General features: G+C 46.0%; 1 protein-coding gene across 5 annotated transcripts in view; it reads left to right on the top strand.

Moving 5' to 3' along the window:
• The window catches only part of RASGEF1B (RasGEF domain family member 1B), a 699030-nt gene that overhangs the window by 392504 nt on the left and 283665 nt on the right, over nucleotides 1-22861 (top strand). The window lies entirely within an intron of this gene.

Raw genomic sequence — 22861 nt, forward strand, 5'->3', positions numbered from 1 at the left:
CGGGAAGGCATTCGAAGGCCTGGGGGCTTTTAAGTACATATGCAAAAGCTAAATGAGAGCTTATCAAAAGCATGTGTTTTCTCACACTTAGAGGTGCAATTTTGGTGACTGCTAAGTGACTTTTGCATCACAAGAGAGTCATGAATCAGGCTTATTAAAAAATAAACTGTGTATCCTGTGTGTGTTGAGATCAGCTTACATGTGCAAACAGGATTTATAGAGGAACAGGCTCCAGAGGATAGAAACGGAGGGTGCTGCCTTCTTGGAAGGACTAGATACTCTGATGAAAAACAAAAAAACTCTCAGGAAGAGTTGTCCTTTCCCCCTTACATAAACACGCCACGAGGTGTTAGTTGTGTCGTCATGGAGAAGGAGTGAGCATTGTTTCTATTCTTACTGTGAATTTTTTTCTGCAAAATAAGAAAGCTGGACAAACCGATCATTAAATCCAAGATATGGATGAAAGCATATGACAGAGGCTCCAGAGGAAAGGCCTTACTGTATGCACTTCACTCTGTGGAACAAAACTCAGCTACAACTCTTCTCAAATGAAAAGAAACCATTAAACCTTGAAGGATAAGAGGTTAATGGCAGTTCTTGGCATTTGCAAGATGTACCACCTTCATTCCAAGGACCGTGAGCTCACGGTGGCCTTATTAATTGTGCATTTGCCCTGGGAGTTACGTAGCAGGGCAGATTTTACCACACGGAAGAATCATGGTTATGATATCTGTAAGCACGTATTTGCGATATATCTGTGTTGCGACATCTATGTCTTTGTGATATGTATGTGCGTGTGCATACGTCTGTACTTACATCTCATACACACATGCGTCAGCATTGTTTGCAATCGCAGAAAACCCTAGGATGAAACAGCTTACATGCACATCAATAGGATGGGCTAAATAAGTCGTGGTTTAAAAAGAATGAAATTTGGAGGGAAGTGGTCAAAAGATACACGCTTCCAGTTATAAGATGAATAAGTGTTAGGGATGTAAGGTACATCCCTGTGTCAACACTGCTGTACCACATCCAGGAATTCTCATCGCAAGGAGAATATTTTTTTCTTCTTTCTTTTTTATATCGTATCTGTATGAGTTAATGGATATTAACTGAACCTGTTAGGATAATCATTTCACAATACCTGTAAATCAAGCTGTCATGCTGCTTGTCAAACCTATATGGTGATATATGTTGGTTATTTCTCAATAAAACTGGGGGAAAGAAAGGGACGGAGTAAATCCATGGGCTGCTGTGAATGTTCTCCGAGACATAGAACCAAGTAAAAAGAAAAAATGCTAAACAATGTGAATCACTTCGTTTATATAGATAAAAAGGATATACACACAGATACCCATACGCTAGCCAATTCTAACTTTCTGTTTTGGAAGGATGCATAGAAAACGATTCATAGGTAGACTTGGAGAGAATGTGTGGGGTCTGGAGGAGACAGAATTTTACACCTCATCCTATATCTTCCTAAACGGCGTGGCATTTTTACTATGTGCGAATCATCATTTTATCATTTTAAAACATTAAGGTTTATCGAGGGGTTAGAACTTTTGTCCTATATGCTTGTCAGCATTTGAAAGTAACGATGTTGTTAAAAACAGTATTTGTTTAGCTCTAGTGTCAGTTGACAGCCTTTGTAGCCATAGGAAATAGCAGGAGAGTTTTAAATTTGTGTGGCTTTTTGTTCTACAGTTAATAATGAAGTCAAGTGGAACTTTGTGTCATTCTCAGCCCTCCAGTCATTTCCACCATCCACAGCGGATGCTCTCTGCCCTTCTACCTGACACATGGATTTAACCACCGCGGTCACAGTTACAGTTTCACATCTGACAATGCACAAAGCGGAATAGATCTAATAGCCAGTACTCTCATCACTGAAAACACCCAGGCTTGTAGCTCAGGGTTTAAATCTTGTAGAGGCTTCATATTTCATAATTAAGAGAGCCTAGATTTCTGAGCTCCGACTCCTCCTACACAGAAGGAACCAGAGAAGGAATGAAAAGATCCGGGTAACAGCCAGGGAGAACCACATATCTGTATAAGCACGTGTAGCCTCTGATCTCTGTATTCTATGTAGACTTACTCTGTGTCCCTAGTAAGTATAGAAGCAAAGCTTTTGTCAGTTTATAAACATGTATTTGAGCTCAAGCTGTGAGACAAATCCGTGGGACTATCACTAAAACTTCGGGGCAGATTCCTTTGGAGTTAGCCCTCTTTGGACTCATTCATGTATGTAATCCATATTGTATACGAGAATAACACCAGATCCACCCATCTTCATAAAAGCAGGGACTTACTGACTCTTACGTCCGGTGGTGACTGCGGCACAGGTAGACGGGTAAATCAAGGGCTCAAGCAATGCTGTGTTTATGTTCTTACTTCTGTCCCACTTTGCATGTTGGTGTCATTCTTTCCTCCTGCATACTTGCCTTTTCTTCTGTGTAACAAAAAAGTTGGCTCCTGGAAACCCTCAGCTCATTGGGTGATACTTCTCTGTCTAGTGGGTTAAGGCGTCTTTCTCCACATGTCCCTTACTAACCTAGTCCAAGGAGGACTCCTATTGGCCCTTGAGGATCACGTGCCAGCCTCACAGCTCGTCATTGGTCGGAGAGGATGCAGTGCTGTGACTGGCTGTGTTCATCCGCCCACTTCTGGGTAGGAGGCTGGTGGTCGCAGGGGTTTCAGGATTGGCAGCCCCAGCAACTTTCTGCCCAGGAAACCGGAATGAGCACGGGGAACAGCGTGTTGGAAGTGGAAAAACGGCAGCTTTCGTGGTCTGCTGTAGGTGGCATCCACAGCCGTGAGTTCCCTTCACGCTCACCTTGACCGTAACTCGGCCTCATCCTGCTTTTGCCCAGAAGGGCACTGAGAAGGGAGGAAGACAGAGCTCGGGCGCATCCTCCTTCAAGTATCTTTCATTTGTAAGGACCTTCTTAAATCTAATTGCCTTCCCTGAAACTTGTCTCTCATGTTTTATAATGAAGTGTTGTGAATTTTCAAAGCCAGAACTATTCTGTATTAATTAATCAAAAAGTCTTTGTCCTCCTAACTCTTCAATGAATAAAGATTGTTGAGAATCCAAACCAAAACCAAAAATAGGCTTATTCACTTACCCGGTCGGCACATGGAGTGAGAGTTAGACGTTTACATCAGCAGCCTGACCGAATAAAACGTCCCTTGTATGCTCCCCTCAACGCCGACAATCCGGCATCTGTCCGTGGACCTAAGTGACCTTGCGGGAGCTGCGGGACCCAGCACCAAACGTCAAGGCATCCTGGGAGGAGCCCACCCCTGGTCCGGGCTGCCCGACCCCGCTCTGTGCCGTGGACCTCGCACTAGCCCGTGAGCCCGCTCCAGCCCCTCTTGGCTGCGGCCTGGCGGCCTCCGGGACACACTGTCTTAGCCTGTGCCCCGCAGACGTGAGGGCCCTGGCGGAAGCCCGGGTTTCCAGCCCTGAAGTTCCAGCAGCTTTTATTGGAACAACAGCAAAAAGAGTTCGGCTGCACTGGAGGGGGTAAGCAACGCAATTTGACGTTATCAGCCTTCCCGCTCCTCCAGGACAGCACATTTCAACGCCAAGAGAGGGCTTCTCGGCCCTGATTTTATTCTCGGGTGGAAGCGGGGTGCTCGGCTTTTCCAGCTGCTCAGGTTTCTGCCAAAGGAACCCATTCCCCACCCCTCTACCTTCCTCCCCGCTGCCCCCAGAGTTCCGACTCGTTGAGCTGAATGACGGGCGTGGGCCGAGGCTGGGCGATCCTCCAAGGCATTAAAGGCTTGTGGATCTTACTAAGCATGTCCTCGATTCCCTCAAGAAGAGCAGTCACCATCTGCTGGCACATGCCTCGCCCACGGATCCTCCCAAATGACCATGGGCATCCCCAGTGCTTGGTGGACCTCACTCACACACCCTCTCACCCTGTGGCCTTCTCTCTGTGCACACTCCTGACGGTGGCAGCGATCGTGAACTTGGGCAGATGCCTGGTGAGCCGGCTTAGGTATACAGATGGCCCGCAGGCTCAGAAGAACAAGACTGACCTCAGGAAATGCAAAGCAAACTCTAATCACTCATCATCAGGGAAATGCAAGTCAAAGCCACAGTGAGAGCTCTATCACCTCACACGGTTAGAACAGCTATTATCAAAAAACAAGAAGGAAGTGTTGGTGAGGATGCGGAGAGCGGGAAGCCCTGTCCACTGTTGATGAGAAAGCAAATTGGTGCAGCCACTGTGGAAAAGAGTATGGAGATTCCTCAAAAAATTAAAACCAGAACTGCCGTGAGATCCAGCAATCCCACTTCTGGGTGTACGCCCAAAGGAAAGCAAATCGGGGTCTTGAAGAAATATCTGTGCTCCCCCAGCTCCCCATTCACCGAAGCATTATTCAAAATAGCCAGGACATGGAAACAAACTAAGCATTTTTTTTTGTATGAATGATAAAAACAGTTGTGGTTTACATAGCGAAGGGAATATTGCTCAGCCCTGAGAAAGAGGAAAACCCTGCCATTTGCAGCAACACGGATGGACCTCGAGGACGTGATAAGTGAGGTCGGACAAAACCAACTATCATATGATGGCGCTTATGAGTGACCTCAGAAAGACAAACTCTGAGGAACAGAGCGCAGAGTAGAGGTTGACAGAGTTGGAGGCTGGGGGGAAATGGGAGTTACTGGTCAGAGAGTTACGTACATGTGCATTCTGGTTTCTCTTAGGGCACTGAGTATAGTTCTCTGTCCTCGGCAGCAGGACCTCGATGTCCCCTTCACGATTATAGCTTTACGCCTGCTAAGCCCAGCCTCCCACTCCATCTCTCCCCAAACCCTCCCCGTGGCAACCGCAAGTCTGTTCGCTACGCCTGTGAGTCTGTTTCTGTTTCACAGATGGGTTCACATTTTAGATTGTACGTATAAGTGGTAATCACGTGGTATGTGTCTTTCTCTTTCTGACTGACTTCAGTTAGTAAGAGAATCAAAACTTGCATCCATGGTGCTGCAGTGGCAGCATTTCATTCTTTTTATGGTTGAGTAGTATTCCATCGTGTATATATACTGCATCTGCTTTATCCACTCCTCTGTCAATGGACATTTAGGTTGTTTCCATGTCCTGGCATTTGTGAATAGCACTACTCTGAACTTAGGAGTATTTTTTTGAATCATGGCTTTCTTTTGGGTATGTGCCCAGGAGTGGGATTTCTGGATGATATTGTAACTCTCTCCTTAGTTTTCTGAGGAACCTCCATCTGTTTCCATAGCGGCTGTACCAAGTCACATGGCCACTGACAGTACACCTGAAACTTACACAGTATTATATGTCAATTGTATCTCAGTGAAGCTGGAAAAAAGTCAGCAGTCGATCATGAATATAGAGTTTATGTCTTACTATGCATAGTTTCATTACTTTAGAGATACGGAAACATCCCCAGACTTGAGCATAGCAAATCCCAATGGGAGAGTTGGCTTTCAGGACCCGTGGCGATGGCAGTCAGGAGACGACCGTGGCTTTAGGACATGCCCTTGGTGAGAGGTGATGTGGAGGACACGGGGAAGGTCTGTTTCTTCCCGCAGAAAAGGTTAAATTCACATGGGCACTGGATCGTTTTCTGAATGGATTTGTCATCAGCCTTTTGCTTAGTGATTCATCTCATAAGCTGCGTGGCTCTCTAGGTGAAAATCTCTAATTTCCAAAATTGTGTCAAGGCTCATTCTAAACTGGAAAGCTCTGATCCACAACAAGTTGCTTCAAGTAATGTCTCAGGTGTGATGTCCTCTAAATGGCTATGAAGTCGAATTTGGACACTAAATTATAAAACATCACAGCTGTAGAATCATCACTTTTCTAGATACACTTTCAAAACTTTATTCCAGCTTTCTTCTGAAAAGAGTGTGTATTCGAGTCTGTTGGTCCATCCGTTTACATAAAGAAACGGGCGGGTTTCAGGCATAACTGCGTTAATAAGAGAGGCAGGAAGGCACAGAGTTTACAACTGTGATGGTTTGGAGTCAGGGAATCCTGAGGTTTCAGTCCGACTTTGCTGTGTGACAAGTTTCTTGGGCAAAGTGTCTTTGCCTTTTTAAGTCTCAATTGTCTTCTCACATGACGTGACATTATTCTTACGTTCTTTCTAAACATTTGAAGTACTCATTAGGTGGTGTTGCAAATGCTAATGAGATAATATTGGTAAAGGACTTATCCCCAAATTAGGTATACAGTATATGTGCACAAGTGTGTTTGTTTAAGTTGTGCTACTTTTTGCTATTGTTATACATTTTTAATATTATAGGGACAAATCTATCAAAGTCTGCACAAGATTGAGTGTCCCTTTTATGGAATTCTGGTTCTGTATACTTATTTATGGACCCAGCTATGTGAACCTCAGTTTTTTCTTGGCAAGTAAGGTGACTATTTTAACTGCTGAGTAAACCTCACCAGGTGTTATGTTCGTATGTTTCTGGTTCTCCCTGAGCTGGTTACGTCACTGAGTGATCTCTGCTCCCCCCTTCCATGGGAAATTTCTATCAGGTTGGTTCTAGGAAAAGCTTTATCTCCCTTGGGAAAGCAGGGAGTTTCCTCTTCTCAGATCAAAATGACATGTGATTTGTCACGTCTTCCTCGGTCTTGTTGCTCAGGAAGGTTGTAGCTGGTCTTTTCACTCGCTCTCCACCACTTGATTCATTGTTGTATTTTGGGTATTTACTTTTCTTCTCCTGTTTCTCCTTAAAAATCTTAGTGTATTAATTTATTTTTGTCTTCCTTTTACCAAGTTGCTCAGATCCTTTTGGGAAAGTGGTGAGACAGAAGTGTGTGTGTTTATGTATATGCTACCTATATCTTCATGCAGAAATACTTTCTTATTAATTTTCATTTGAAAGCTTGACGCTCAAGTTTCAGGCTTGATATTAGCAACTTCTTTAATCCAACTAGTGCTTTCTTTCCCCTTTTTTCATTTCCTTCATAGGTTTGTCCAACAAATATTTCTTGGTACCCAATCTGTTGGATTTTTAGGTGGGGAAGACCATGAAAATGCATCACATTACATCAGTGAGCACGTGTGTTCCTTGGGGGTATGAACTCTTGAGAGGAAGAAAGGCCTGATGCGATCAGAGTTGCTGTCCATAAATAGATTTGAAATTTGAATGCCATGCTAATTCTGATGTAAGATGACAGGTAGAAGAAAGGCCTGGGCTTTTTCCCTGACTTATTACTGAGTCTAATGGGATTCCACTCGTTTGCCCGCAGCCTCGGGTGAAATTGGTTTTGCTCTTCATTATCTTGGTGCCTTTTCTGCAGTAGCTACAAATAAGATGTCCTTCTGTATTTGTGAAGAAAGAGAATGAATTTTGTTTTGTCACATCCCTGAGTATATTCTTAAAGACAGAGAGAAAATATGGCATAAGAGCCCCTGCTTGTTGAATCCCATTTTCTTGTCATTGTGTGTATGACACTTTTAGGATCTTTCTCAGGATAACTACCCTTGCTCTTACTGTTGTCATGTTTTCATCCCTGTGGTTGTTTAAGGCAGCAAGAAGGAGACTTTTTATCCTGGTTTGTGAGGAAATGCAATGTATTACTAGTCATGATTATTTTATTCGTCCGTTGACCCTGCACCCCCCTCTCCACCCCAGAGCCTGGACCACCCTAGGATGACTCTTCCTATGGGGAAGGAGGCTTTCCGGTCATGGGTCTCTTTAGGGAAGTTTCTTTTAATCTCAGAGAATGTTTTTGACTTTAATATAACGGTGCATTTTATTTAGGAAGGCTGCTCCCCTGTATCAGCGATGATGGAGCTCATTTTGGACTTATTTTCTCAATGCCTTTTGAACCACCACTGTGAATTTTATGCCTCACGGGGACCTGGATTGAGCCTAGCTTCAATATCTTGTATCTTAAACTGCAGTAACATCCAAAAGTAAGACTGTAAAGTCATTTGTAGGTATATAGTTTTGTTGGTCTTCTCTCACACTCTAAGAAGAAATACTGGCTATGAGAGGGGCTTTATGAATTTGGTATAGACCCTGTTATTGAAGTTGGGGTACCAGATTTTAGCACTGACAGTCCAGGGTCCCAGGAAACCCCTCACTCTCGGGCACACCAGCAGGTTGGTCACACTGACTCTGAAGTTCAAGCAGAAGCTATGCCGTCATGTGACCACAAGGTGTTTGGACTCTAGGATTTCACTTTCCAGTCAGGCCTCTTAAACCCAGCACTTTATTTGCAGGGAATTATACCTATTTATTAGCTTAAGTAAAGAGGGTTTATTATAAGGAGTCTAACGGAAATCAAAGAAAAACTGAGCAACCAGTTTCCGAAAGAGGTGAAATCTGGCTCTGAGGACCTCAGCAGCTTGCGTTCAAAGAGGATGAGTGTAGCATTCTGACAGCAGCGCGAGCTAGCTCCCAACTCCCTTAGGCCATATGTGCCTTAGTTCAGATTTTTGAGAACGAGCATCTCAGTGGCTCGGCCTGCCTACGGATTGGTTATTCTCAGGTCTCATGTCCAAACCTGGTCCACTGAGCAATTCCCAGGGCACAGGCAGTGATCATTTGCAGTGACCGCCCGGCCCCCATTCCACCCCAGCCGGTCATGGTAATTCCGTTCCCCTTACCTGGGGTCTGTTTAGGAACAGATGTGTTACCCAGTTCTGGTCAGTGAGCCCTGGGGGGAATCCTCTGGAGATTCTTAGAAGGAGACACAGTGCCCTCTGCACACCGTTGTGTCTACCTGTGTTGTCTGGAGTCAAGGCAGCCATATTGCTAGTGGCCTGAGGATGAGGGCCACGCAGAGGGGCAGAGCAAGAGGACAAAACAGTTTGAGTCTTCAATGCAGTCTTCGAGTTGGTGAATCACCCAGAGTGTGCCCTGCCTCTGGGTTTCCTATACTTAGACAGTTAAAAAAAAAATTTCTTCGTTTAAGAAACATGTAATGTGCCTTGTATTCTAAGATGTATACATGCTTCCTGGGGTAATAATAATGCATCACCATCATCGTCATCACACAGCCTTTTAACAAACGTCAGGTGGCTGGTAGAGCAGGTAGGCTGGTCCTCGGGAGGGGAAGAGTCTCCACTTACAAAGTTCTGCTGTATCAGACAGAGGACCTTTTAAGGGAGTAATTAGAGTAAAATGGGTCACAGGGTGGGTCTGATTCCAACACGACTCATGTCCTCATACGGAGAGGACATCAGAACACAGGTTCACCCAGAGGGACGATGGCCATCGAGCTGGCCGAGCAGAGAGACCTCCGCCGAAGAAAGCAACCCGCCAACAGCTTGAACTTGGACACGGAGCCTGCAGAATGGCGACAACATTTAAACGGCTTGTTTAAGCCACCCAGTCTCTGGTACTTGGTTATGGCAGCTCTAGCAAATTAACACGAGGTCCAAACATTTAAAAGCCTTTAACTAGAAACACCAGCAGCTCCCTCTTCTGTGTAATATATTTCCGTATATTCGGGTAGGAGGCTGTGATGTCTGAAAGGTCTTCTGATAATACTCCAGCCAGAGGAGAAAGAACGGCAGGATGACTCTCGCTGTGGAAGCTGTTTTGAGAACATGAAAATTCATCAGCTGTTTTATCTATTTTAGGGTGTGATTGAAAATTGACATCATAGTTTCCAAATGTAAAAATCGTTTTACTGAAGTATGGTTGAGTTACAAGGTTGTGATAATTTCTCTTGTACAGCAAGTAAGTCAGTCACTCATCCACACACATCCCTCCTCTTGGGGTGGGATTTATCCCTTTTTAAAGAAGGCTTGAGAGGAGAGAGAGTGAGGGTGCGATTTCTACATGGGTAAAAGCCGAAGCCTCGCCGTGGTTCTTCCTTTGAACCTCTGCCTCAGTGACTTGGCTCCCGTTTCGAGTGTGCTGGCGGCACCCCCTCTCTTTAAAGGGAGTAAGAGATGGAGATCCTGCCCCTTTTCCTTAGCCGCGCAGTGGCTCTAACCTTAACCTGAGACGGCCTCCGAGGAGCAGTGAGCCTGGCCCTCTGCTCGTTGCCAGAAGGAAGCACCTCACGAACAGAGTCGTCATGAAAGGTTGGGCTCTTCTGATATGAACTGGATTATGATGAACTCTGGTCAGGAAAGCATTTTTCTGGCTACCGGGGTACGTGTGTAAGCAGTTCATCTTGGAATGTGTGCAAGGCGGGTTCATCCTTCAAGGGCAAACATTTTACAGGGGCTTTACATGCGTGTGTGTGTATATATTTAATGGTCAAGCGCGTTATTGTGTAACATCTAATTCTATAAGTGTCCAGGCTTCTGACCTTGAACTCTGGCTGTCATGATTGTTGACTCATCTGTGAGTTAGACTGGGAGAACCTTAGTAGAAGGGAAGCTGACTCTTTCCAAGCCATCCAGGCACACGCGGTAGAGTAACCTGACTGGTTGGTGAAGCTTGTGGGCAGCGCTGGCTTCCCAGGGGTGGGACCTTGTGCAATCACAGGGCCTCCACCTCAGCAAGGGCCCCGTGCTTGTCTTAATATTCTGCTTCAAATTCCTAATACCTGTTTTATTTTGTACGGCTTCCTGCCTATGACCCTTTATTCATCAGGATCTGGCAGCACCAAATGCTGATCAGAGAATAGAATCTTGAACACGCATCGCTTAGTTCGCACCAGATCTCCTAAAACAGCTCTGGTGGGAATGTCTGAAGGGTTTGTGGCCTTTCACGCCTCTGAACACGCTGTATCAGTTTCTGGAGTAAAGCACTGATCTTAGTGACTGGACCTCATCATTTGCTGCTCTCATCACCCCCACCCCCGTTGCTTCACGGAATTTCTCTCTGGTGGCAAAAGCCCTCGTGTTGCGAGACGTCTGAAGAAGCCACTGTCACATTGGTCATTGCGTTTCCCGGAAAGACGCTGCTGAGAATGTGACAGGCTGTGCTGTCCTTAGCGTGGGGCTCAGTGGCAGGGATTCTTTTCTCTCCGTTCCAAGAATGCTTTTCCTGACGAGTTTAACTGCTTTGTCTCTTGGCTGCAAAATGAAATTGTTGGGTTTTCCTATTTGTCTTGGTCACGAGAAGAAGGCTCAGGAAGAAGGAGACTAAGGACCAAGCACACAAACCTCAGCGTTCGCGTCTGTGTCCTAACTTCATCCTCGCTTCCTCCTCCTCCCCTCGTTCTCCCTCTGCCTCCACTTCCTCACCCATCTTTATTTATTTATTTTTAAATAGTAATCTGTTTTTTATCATAGCATTGCAGGATTGTAAACTGCCTTCAATTATTCTGGAATATGGAGAGGACTAACTATATAACAAAAGTTATTTCCTTTTTTTTTTGTTTGTTTTTTTGCTATTTCTTGGGCCGCTCCCGCGGCACATGGAGGTTCCCAGGCTAGGGGTCTAATCGGAGATGTAGCCACCGGCCTACGCCAGAGCCACAGCAACGCGGGATCCGAGCCGCGTCTGCAACCTACACCACAGCTCACGGCAACGCCGGATCCTTAACCCACTGAGCAAGGGCAGGGCTCGAAACTGCAACCTCATGGTTCCTAGTCGGATACGTTAACCACTGCGCCACGACGGGAACTCCTTTTTTTTTTTTTGGTCTTTTTGCCATTTCTAGGGCCACACCTGCAGCATATGGAGGTTGCCAGGCTAAGGGTCTAATCGGAGCTGTACTACACCACAGCCTCAGCCACGAGGGATCTGAGCCACATCTGCGACCTACACACAGCTCCTGGCAATGCCGGATCCTTAACCTGCTGAGTGAGGCCAGGGATCGAACCTGCAACCTTATGGTTCCTAGTAGGGTTTGTTAACCACTGCGCCACGATGGGAGCTCCACAAAAGTCATTTCTTATATATACTATGTTTCTATCTGGGAACATGTAAGGGAAACATTACATGGCTAATTATTAAAGAAATGCAAGTCAAAACTATTACCTTTTTTTTATTTCAAAACTTACATTGTCATGTTTTGCTCATGCCGTTTTTCATCCAGCAATTAATTCAATATTCATTCACCATTGTATACTGAGGGGGGTTCTAAGTATCTAACAGAACAGATACTGTTCTAAGTGGTAGGGACACATCCAGGAGCTCAGCACCTGCCTTCATAGCTCTCACATTCTAGCAATTCTGCACATCCTCTCCCTCGGTTTCTTGAGTTCATGCCCCTTTTCCAAGGCTATTTTTATTTTGTTATTGACATTTTAAAACCAGTGTTGCCTGAGATGTAACCTCTGCCAATGTTCTGGGTTTTCTTCCTCTTTCTTTTTTTTCGCTGATCAAAGAGCTGGAAGCCTCACTTGATTTGCTAGTGAACTACGTATTTTACTGATTATGGGGGTTATGTGATGTGTTTGATTTGGGCTAATTTACATAATTTCCTGATTAAGCTACATATTAGCCTTTTGACCTTTGCACTTCTTCAAAGGTAGAGAATAATTAGCCTGAACAATTTGATAGAAAGAATTCACATCTGCTAAATTTTTTTCTCCTGCCTCAGTGAACAGCCCCTTCAGGTATTATGTAGGTTTTCTTCCAGGCTCCATGTGAATAGGCTGTTTTCATTCTGTTGGGAACAGCACCATGGAGCATCATCCAAATTTTTTTTTTTTAACTATGCCACTTTTGTTCAAAGCAAATAGAAAAAAAAAAATCAAGGCATTTGCTAATGGAAGACAGCAGTTTCTTAGCCCCCGTAACTTATCGCTGCATGACTTAGAAGGAAACAAAACGGGTGATGCTATTTGCACAAACAAATGAATGTGCATTTAGCACTCAGGTGGACATGTAGTGCAGTGTGTAGTTAGATGATGGTTCAAAATTTCTTTTCCGGAAAAAATCCCTTTTCATTACTCATTTCTCTGACTTGGTGGAGAAAAGCTACCCCAGAGAGCTTTGTCCTGAGGACGAGTGTCCTGGAGGAAAGAAATGGCGTGACTCTTTTTGGTAAGGCCATCAAGACTTTGCACGCTGATGCTCTGCTGTGAAAGGCTCGCTGTCGTTAGCAGCTCTGGTGGGTTACTGCGCCTCTAGGATGTCACGCCCCTTCCTAGCCAGAGGGAAACCCTGCAGGAAGGAAAAAGGTCTCGGCTTCTCAAGGCAGCTTCCAGCAGGTCCAGGTGAAGGGCTGATGTTGACGGAAAGGTTTGCTCTGCCGCCCTTGGCGTCGCTTTAGAAACGCAGGCTGGCGGAACAAAGGCCCTGGACGTCAAGCAGTTACATCACCTTGAGGGAACAGAAGCTCCTGCTCTGGGTGAACCAGCCTGGCGTCCGCAAGGCTCTGAGCCAGCAGAGGAGCCATGAGACAGCGGGCAGGCGCCTTCAGGCCTGGGTGACCTTTTCGTAGCGGTTTTGTGCGGAGGCCACGAGAACAGCATCCCCTGAGAGATGAACGTCACTAGTAGGCTGAACAGAGGTCCTAGCTTTTTCAGGGCAAAGCTGTGGCATAAGCCTCTTTAGGAAGTGTCCCAGGCTCCTGAGCATCTCAGCGGGGAGGGCGAAACCTCTGCGGGGGACACTTTCTGCCTCTCTGTGCTGCCAGTGGTGGGTGGTCGAGAGGGTGGTTTTAAATTGAAAAGAAAAGAAGTGGGACCATCTCATCGCGATCATCACCCGGCTCCAGGCCAAGGGGTTGCAAGTGGGGGGCCTGGGACCACCTTTCTAAAGCGGCCGCGGGAGCTGCGGGCCCGCGATGGGCAGCGTTTCCGTCAAGCAGCACGTGCAGAGCCCCCGGCCAGAGAACTGCCCAGGCCTTTCCGGTGGTTCCTGTGCATGATGTCATTTCAAATTAGTGTTCCGACCCAGGTCCGTCGGTGGGCCTTTGAGGAGAGGCCTCTTCCTAGTGGAGAAAGTCTATGCATAGTTTCAACTCCAAGACATTTCTAAGATCTTACAGGGCGCCTGTTGTGGCTCAGGGGAAACGAATCGGACTGGCATCCATGAGGATGCAGGTTCGGTCCCTGGCCTTGCTCAGTGGGTTAAGGATCCGGCGTTGCTGTGGCTGTGGGGCAGGCCGACAGCGGCAGCTCTGATTTGACCCCTGGCCTGGGAACCTCCATATGCTGCGGGTATGGCCCTAAAAAATAAAAATTAAAAAAAATAAGATTTTATAACTTCTCAAGAGCCAGGGAAAAGGAGTAAATTGTGTCTCTTTTCAAAAACTCCCTCAAACCACCTCAGTCTGTGATGCTTTTCTATCCTCCACACATGGAAATAGTTTTTCCTTAGATTTGGGTCTCATCATAGGACTTTGGTATGGAGTCTAGTTTTTCCTCCTCTCAGCGCAAAAGCAGACACAGGCATCTTTTTCTCTTGTCTTGATGGTGGCTGTAATGCCCACGGGCCCCAGCGACACTCCCCAAAGGCATATGGCATGATAGTAGTTCAACAGCGGGGAGAGGATTGAGTTCTCATAGATCTCAGGCATATCCTAGAGGGCGTTTCTCTTTTTCATTTCAGGAACTAGGCATAGTTTTATAAACACTCAACTTGGAATGACCATGAAAAGCTGGCAGGAGTAATAGGGCTGACCTTGCCTAGCACGGTATCTATCACATAGCAGACACACAGTAAATGCCTGGTGAAAAAAAATGAAAAGCTGCATGTTAAGAAAATATGTTCTCTCCCAAGAGATTGGATGGAGTTCCCTGTGCTGTGCAGTCGAACCTCATTGCCTGTCCATTCTAAATGGAATAGTTGGCATCTCCTGAGAAAACATGAGAAGAAGAGTGTGTGTGTGTGTGTGTGGCTGGGTCACTTTGCTGTACAGCTGAAATTGGTGCAATGTTATAAATCAATTATACTTTAATAAAAAAAAAAGGAAAAGAAAATATGATCTATTTGGAAGGGAAAAAGGACTAATTCGTCATTTTGACAAGTCACTGTCACATTTGTCAACTTAGAAAGAATCTGTATAGACTCTCAAGAAGTTGCTATTTAAAAGAATCGTAATTAGTGACACTTAGAAAAAGTTCTTGGCCTTTTTACATCCCTGCCACCTGATTGGAGAACCTTAGCGAGGTAAGCCAAGCCCACCAGAGCTGCTGCTCAAGGATAAGAATTTTACTCCTTCAAATTTTTAATAAACTTTCCCAGCTCTTGAACAAGTCGGGAAGGAGCAGAAATCTCCATGTGCAGAATTGATTTAAATTGTGGCAGTAAGCCCTACCCACCCCCGAATCACCCCGTACGTGTTCCTCACAGCTTTATGCCTGTGGAAAGAGGATTTCTCAGGGTACTAATTAAGTGTGAGCGCCTTAACTCTACTTTAAAAGTAGCGATGTTGAGCCAGAGATAGCAGAAATACACAAGACGGTTGTGGCAGTTTCAGATGCGATGTCCATATTCAAGGCAAAAAGAGGATAAACATCGGAAAGGTGATGCCAACAGATTTCTATTTCCGTCGTTTTGTCCAGAGCTGTGATGTGTAAATATCTCTCATTAAAAGAGATGCTAGGAGATTATTTTGTTTGTTTTGTTTTCCAGTCTCCATCATAGAGGCAGGCAAAGGAGAAAGGGGTTAAGACTGAATTGTTTTCTGCATAAGCCAAAGCCTGCAGTGCTTGTCTCAAGAAATTGAAGGCGTAGCTTGGATGTTGATGTTGAAAGGTTTGATTAATCAATATTTGCACAGCCATTTCATTTTTAAGCTCAAGAGATTCTTTACAAACCCTTCTTTATGGGTCGTTCCACAGTGGACCATAAGTAATTACTGAGATTCTGTCCATCAGTTAAAAAAGGGGATTACTGGGAAAGTTAGCACAACCATTAGCGTGTTTCTCCATGGTCATGTGACTTCCTCGTCAGTCTCTTTGCAGGCAGAGCAGCTGGCCTCGCCTTGGGAAGTTACAGCTTTGCCCTTCGCTTTACATAGCATCAGCCAACTGGAGATTCAAGAGAGCAAACTAGGGTCCAGATGTTAAAGACTATTTGCTTTTTTTTAATTCAGTGAAACATGACTATAAAGAGTCATCCTTCTCTCTAAGCACAGTGTGGCTGTGTTCCCATAACACCTAATTTCTAAGCAGGTGGAGGGCTGAATTGGGCTGCCTGCTCCTTTGCCCCTTTTCTAGAGAGGTGCTCTGAAATAATTATAATAACGCCAGATGATAGTCAAACTTACATGGTGCTGATACGGGCCAGACCTTGCTCTAAGCCCTTTTCTCGTATTATTCCAGTTCATTCTCACAGTAATCCTTTGAAGCAGACGCTAGTATTAACTCATTTCACATACAAGAGAACAGGTACAAGGAGTTTATGTGTCTTGCTCAACATCCCCGGCGAATGCAGGCACGGGGGTTCTTCACGTTCAGAGAGCCTGGCTTCCCTGTGTGTGCTCTCCTGCAATGGCCGTTGTGACTGTCTTTTGAGGAAAATTAGGTGGTTAATAACACCAGCGTGTATTTCACCCCTAGATCCACCCATCCATGCACTCAACCACGTTAATAAATATTTCTCTACTGACTCCCGTGCAGCCGGCACGTTTCTAGGCTGTGGAGACACAGCAGTGGGTAAGACTGACGGGGTGTCTGTCCTCAGGAGGCTTGTGGTCAGCTAAGCAGAGCTGCGCAGATGAGCCAGTGCGTGAGAGAGTGAGGCCCAAAAGCTGGGTGGGGACTGGGTTGGCCAGTGCAGGGCTCCCTGAGGGGGGTTATTTGATTGGAGACGTAAATCATGAGAGAGACGCCACGTGAAGATTCGTGAGAATGCGAGTTCCTGGCTGAGAGAAAAGCAACCGCACCACCCTGAGGTGGGGGCGAGCTGGGCTCCGGGCTGGTGCAGGAGGCGCAGCAAGGCCTTGCACGCAGGCGGTGCGGGGGTTGGAGAGCTAGTCAGCGGGCAGCATACCGAGGGCCTTTCAGGCAAAAGTGAAGAATTAAGTCTGATTGTCCGTTTGGTCAGCAGTCATTGAGGACTTGGAGCAGGAAAGCAAATGATCTCATTTTCCCGTTGACGTGATTCCTCTGGCTTCTCTGAGGCGATTATAGGAGGGACTAGAGAGGCAGTAGGAAGCCAATGCAGGAGTCCAGGTGAGAGAAGGTGGTTGTTTGGCTTCGGGGTTGGGAGTGAAGAGGAGAAAATTAAAGGGCTTAAGGAAAGTTTGTGGGTTTTATTTTCGTAGGCAGGAGGGAAGCATAACTGGTGGATAGATTAGATGTGGGGTCTGGGGAAAAGGCAATTCAAAACAACTCCTTCCGGTTTGGCCCAAGCACAGGTGACATTTACATTTCCGGTTTGGGAAAGCCCAGGTGAGAGCAGATTTGGGAGGGAAAGGGACAGTCAGGAGCTCTATTTTGGATAAGGTTTTGAATGATACTACATGTCCAGGTAGCGATATCAAGTAGGCCATTCTGTATGAATCTGGGTTATCAGGAGCAGGTAAGAGCTGAGCTAAATGTTGCCGAGTTACCTGTACGTAGGTGATTGTATCAATTACAGTAGTTCCTGCTGCAAGTGACAGGAAGCCCAAATCCAACTAGGTTAAATGGTGATGACACCTAAGAGTGCTCCCAAACCCAGATCTGGCTGCTTGCCCCTCGAAAGCCAATACTTGAGAGGCTGGTATTGGTAGGAGAGGAGAGTTTGCTTTATTCCAGAGGCCAGCAACTGGAGGAGAAGGTGGACTCATGTCCAAAATCCAACTCCTCCTGCCAATCAGGGGGCCAGAGCTTTTAAAGGGGAGTTTTTCGGGGCACACAGGCAGAGGGAGGGGCTCCATGCAGAGCACACGTCAGCTTAGACAGCCATGAGGTTGGTCACGTGGTGTCTCATCAGCATCATCACCTCGATTGTCTTGTTTTAAGGGCAGTTGGTCTTCAGTTCCAGGGTTAGTTTGTTCCCACTTCTTTGGGGCCAGTTCTTGGAGTTGTGGAAGCTTATGTCATGGCTGCAGACTGGTCCTCCTGTGGTTAACATCTTCCACTTGGTGGGGTTTCGGTATCTACAGAACAGCTCACGGGGTGTGGCCCAGAATATTTATCCGTAGCCCTCGAGGAGGAACGAAACATCCTTGACTTTGCTTAGTGGTTATGTTATTATCACTTGGTGTTTTTGACTACTTTCCTTTGCTTTTGCAGTTTCTCACTTGTCTGATTAAATTTACTCATTGACCAAAGTTTTTCTCCAGACCAGAGGCAGGTGGAGGCTATGTGGGGGGGTTCTGTTCTGGGAAGGCCCCATAGAGTCCTGCTGTGTTTCAAGAGGAAGCTCAGATGTACATCAGGCTTCTGGTTTGGTTTATCCAGCAATTCAATGATGTCTTCAAAGACTCAACTATTTCCTTCTCTAGTGTTCTGCACAATGTCTTCTGTATCCCAAAGTTGGTTTTGTATCAGAGCTATGGGTTTCCTCATTCATATGTGAAAGGGAAGAGAGCTACAGACAGACACAGATAGACACCGATCGGCTAACTATGGCTCTCTCTTATGAATAGAAAAGGCTTTTTGCCCAGGAGACCCCAGCAACTCTTTGCTTGTACCTTATTGGTCCACACTGGCTTAGGCCTGCCCATCCCTGAACCAGTCACTAGCAATGGTCCTGGAATTTCTACCTAGACAGAGTATCAATCTGGGAAGTCAAGCTCAATGTCCATTATTTAAACTCGCGAAATCACCTAGGGAAAAGGTGGAGATAGTGGACGGAAGAGATCCAGGCGTGCCCACAGAGTTCTGATATTCAGAACCGACCTGAGGATTAGGAGGAGATGGCCAAGCAGACTAAAGCGTAGAGGCCAGGAAGGGAATAAGCAAGCCAGGAGAGTGTTCACACCGCAAAAGTTCACAGAAGAGAGTGTGCAGAGCTACGCGAAAGGCAGCGGAGGGAAAATACAGTGAGACAGCAGTGACCTTTGGATTTTATTACAGCATCTGGAGACACTGAGGCCACTGTCCTGTGGAACATTCTCTTTCTACGGGGCTGGGGCTGGAAGCAGGGTACTAAACTCCAAATTCATAAAATCCAATATCGATAAGTTACTCTTTCTGGAAATTAGGGAGGGGTTAGAGTTTATGGGTCTTTTTTCCACTTGCTAATTGTGAGGTCGTAGTCATTAGGAATAGTAGTTCTTTGTAATTGGCAGTGTTATTAAGATTAAAAGGGTTTTTTTTTTTTTTTTTTGCCAGATCTTTATATATAGACTATAGAGCAGGTTTCACCATCAATAGCCAAGTTTATGATCCTTTATCACATCCATAGATGAAATAAAAAGGCAAAATGAATATGAAAATGTTAAAATCTGATCTCTTTCTCCTCCTTCATGGATTTCTGCACGTTGCTTTTCATTTGCATGTGCCTGAGGAGACCACAGCTGTGCAAAAGGCAGGTGCATCAAAATTCCAGGTGACTACACATGTGAAGTTTGCATGGATATCCGTGACTGTTCCCTTCCCTTATGCTGACAGATAAAATCATAGATGGATGCATGGACGATGGGCCTGAGCCGCTGCAGTCAGATTCTTAACCCACTGCACCACAGTGGGAACTCCCTGTTCAAAATTTCTTACTCAAGCCCAGGGTGAGACAGAGTCATAAGTCATCTAATATAAATGAGGTGAGGGACCAAAGTGAACGAAAATGGAAGAATGATAATATAGCCAGTTTTGCAGGACATTTGGACTTCTTTGTGTCTGTTTATTTAAAAGTCTGCTTCTCTCTCCAAATTCCTAACTCCTTTAGAGAAAGGGCTGTATTTTGTACTTACTTCTGTGTTTTCAGGGCTTCGGCGCAGTTCTGTGTCTGTAAAAACTACAAGTGAAGTGAGGAGCAAGGTTGGATGGGATGGGATGGGTCAGCTGAGGACTAAAGTGACAGAAAGGAAACCACTAATGCTGCACTTCTGTGCAAATCCGTTAGCTATGCTGTGAGCCCGGGCAAAAGAACTCCCATGTCAAGAAGTAGAAAAAATTCTAAAAAGTTCCATCCGCCCCACTGAGTCAGTGGTTCAGCCCAGGGCGATCGTGCTCCCAAGGGACGCGGGGAGCATCTGGAGACACTCGGTACCATTTTCTGCCCGGTCAGCTGTGGTGGACTTCCTGTCTCCTTGGAGAAGAGAGCCTTTAGTAATGACGCCTGCAGAAGAGCAGACCCAACCCCAGATTCCATGGCCAATGTGGAACTTTGAAAAACATTACCTGTGGTGTGTTTGTCTGGAATTTACGGACACGTCGGCTGCAAAGCAGTTGAGCTTCACCTGCTTATTGGAGAGTGACTTCGTCTTTCTTTCCAGGAGGATCTAATGGAGACACCTCGAGTGCATAACTGATTAAACACGATGAAATGAATGGCAGGTTGTGTACTGCAGTGTGCCCCCCGCGCCCCACGCTGCACTCAAATGGCCCAGCACTCAAACAGGCCACAGTGCTGCTGTGTCCACCCGCGTTTGCCCATTGGAAATGAACAGCAGGTGGTGTGCGATAAGCTGAAGGATGCTGACTAAAGACTCCACACAGCTGTAAGTGGCAGGGAGCTCCCCCCGCCAAGGCAGGGAATGTTTGGATTCCTCCAGATCCGGCAGGCGTCTGTGCAGTCACATCTGCGTGCGTAGTTGCGATGTCGCTCATTACAATTTTGAATGATGAGCTTATATTTTAATGCACATAAATTGCCTTCAATAGACTCAGTGATTGAGCACAGTAAATATTTTTCTCTGCCACTAAAAATAGCAAGTGTTTCTCTTTCCCTTTCTGCAGAGGCTTGTCTCCCTGCAGAGGAGAGCTCCTGAACGTGCTATTTCCACACACCCTTCTCCCTGCAGTTTTTGGCATCTCGTCTGCTCGGGGAGCTCTGGCAGGGCTCAGTCAAACCCCACTGCCCTCCCTAAGGCTGAGCTGGCCCCGGGCGTCTGTTGTCCTTGGTGTACATGAGTGTGTGGTGGGAGTAGGGCAATGCCTTTGGGAAAAGATGCTGAACTCGGTACAGAAAGGACCCTTCTCCAGCCGGCCGCCTTGTCACATGTCTGAGCTGTGGCACCTCTGTTCCTTATTGGGGAGGGAAAAAAAGAAATCTTGCTCTTTCTGCATACGTTTCAGGGCCTGCCGTCCCCGGAGGAGGTGTTCATGCACATTCTATCTGGCCGAGGTCATCCTTTTCTGTCTTCTGTGCACACTCGCCTGTACCTTGCTGTTGGCAGTGTTGGTGTCACAGTCTAAAGGAGGCCCCAGGGTCCAGGTTCCAGCCATGCAGTCCTATAAAATGCCCTAGGTGCGGGGGGCAGGGATCTTGTAGGAAAGAATCCAGGCTTAGAGGGTTCCAAGTGCGGTTGTTTAAGATAGCACGGAATAAAATCGCTTTTCTTCACATTCATGTAAAGGACAAGTGGATTGAAAATGAGAAATAGAAGCTTACAGCCTAGGACGAATGCACAGTTATTCAGAAGGACAGCCTTCATTTGTTTGACTTTAATGGCACTCCATATCTCCAGAAACTAGTGCATTTCTTTTCTTTCTTTTCTTTCTTTCTTTTTTTTTTTTTTTTTTTTTTTGTCTTTTTAGGGCCGAACCCTCAGCATATGGAGGTACCCGGGCTAGGGGTCGAATTGGAGCTGTAGCTGCTGGCCTACGCCACAGCCACAGCCACACCAGACTGAAGTCGTGTCTGTGACCTACACCACAGCTCACAGCCAGATCCTTAACCCACTGAGTGAGGCCAGGGATCGAACCTGCATCCTCGTGGATACTAGTCAGATTCATTTCCACTGAGCCACGACGGGAACTCCAAAACTAGTGTGGGTCTGTCTTGCCTAATGGGTTTCATTAAATTCGAGTAAGTTACTGTACAAGAAGACTGGGTTTCTGTTGATTCTGCTGCTTTGTTTTCTCACGCTCACCCCCTAAAGTCAATGCTTTTATATTTTGGTAATCTTAGAAAATGCAGTAAATACTGCTAACATCTTCTCCTAACATTTGAGAAAGTTCTCATTGCATCAGTGTCTCCTTTTGCGGGGCTGGAGGGCAGCTGCTTGGACGAGCTGTCCCAAGTCCACGGCAGGAATTCAGCGCAGGGCAGTGGGCACCAACTCTGCTCGAGACTCTCGTCAGTCTCTTCGAACTCCTAACACTCTGCATCCACTGCAGAAGTAACGGAGGCCCGTGTGGCTGGAGAGCTGAAAGCGAGGGAGAGTGACCTGCCGCGAGGTTGGAGAGGTGGGCACGAAATAGATGCGTGTGGACGATGACCAGAATTTTTATCTCGATCCTGAGAGCAACAACAAAAAACCTTTGAAGGATCTAATTCGGCAGGTGACATAGTCGCATTTGTATTTGAAAGGATTGCTCTCTCTGGAGTGTAGGCAGTGGACTGAAGGATGCCTAGAGTGGATCCAGAAGTATGACTTTGCATGGGATTGCTTCACCCAGGCTTGTGGCAGGGGAGATGGAAAAAATGGATTTAGGAATGAAGAGATTCACCTGATGCCTATCGAAGAACCAAAGACTCTTCAGTGTCGTAAGGATGTGAAGATATTGGAACCCTGTGTACTGCTAGTGGGATCGTTAAATGGTGCAGCCACTGTGGGAAACAGCATAGCAGTTTCTCAAAAAAATTAAAGCTAGAACTACTGAATGATCCAATAATTCCACTTCTAGGTATATACCCCAAAGAACTAAAACCAGGACTCACAGATGTTTGTGCACCCATGTTCATGGCAGCATTATTCTCAGTAGCCCAAAGCTGGAAGCAACCCAAGCATCCATCAGTGGCTGAATGGATCGTTCAAAATATAGTGTACATACAGCGGAATATTATTCAGTCTTAAAAGAAGTTCTGACACATGCAGCAGTGTGGATGCGTCTTGAAGATAAAGTGCTGAGTGAAATGAGGCAGCCCCCAAAGGACAGATGTTATGTGATTCCCTTTATACGAGGTACCTGGGGTTGTCAAAGTCCTAGAGATGGAAAGAGGACAGGCTGTTCC

Source organism: Sus scrofa, chromosome 8 (genome assembly GCF_000003025.6).
Source record: "Sus scrofa isolate TJ Tabasco breed Duroc chromosome 8, Sscrofa11.1, whole genome shotgun sequence".
Lineage (NCBI taxonomy): Eukaryota > Metazoa > Chordata > Mammalia > Artiodactyla > Suidae > Sus > Sus scrofa.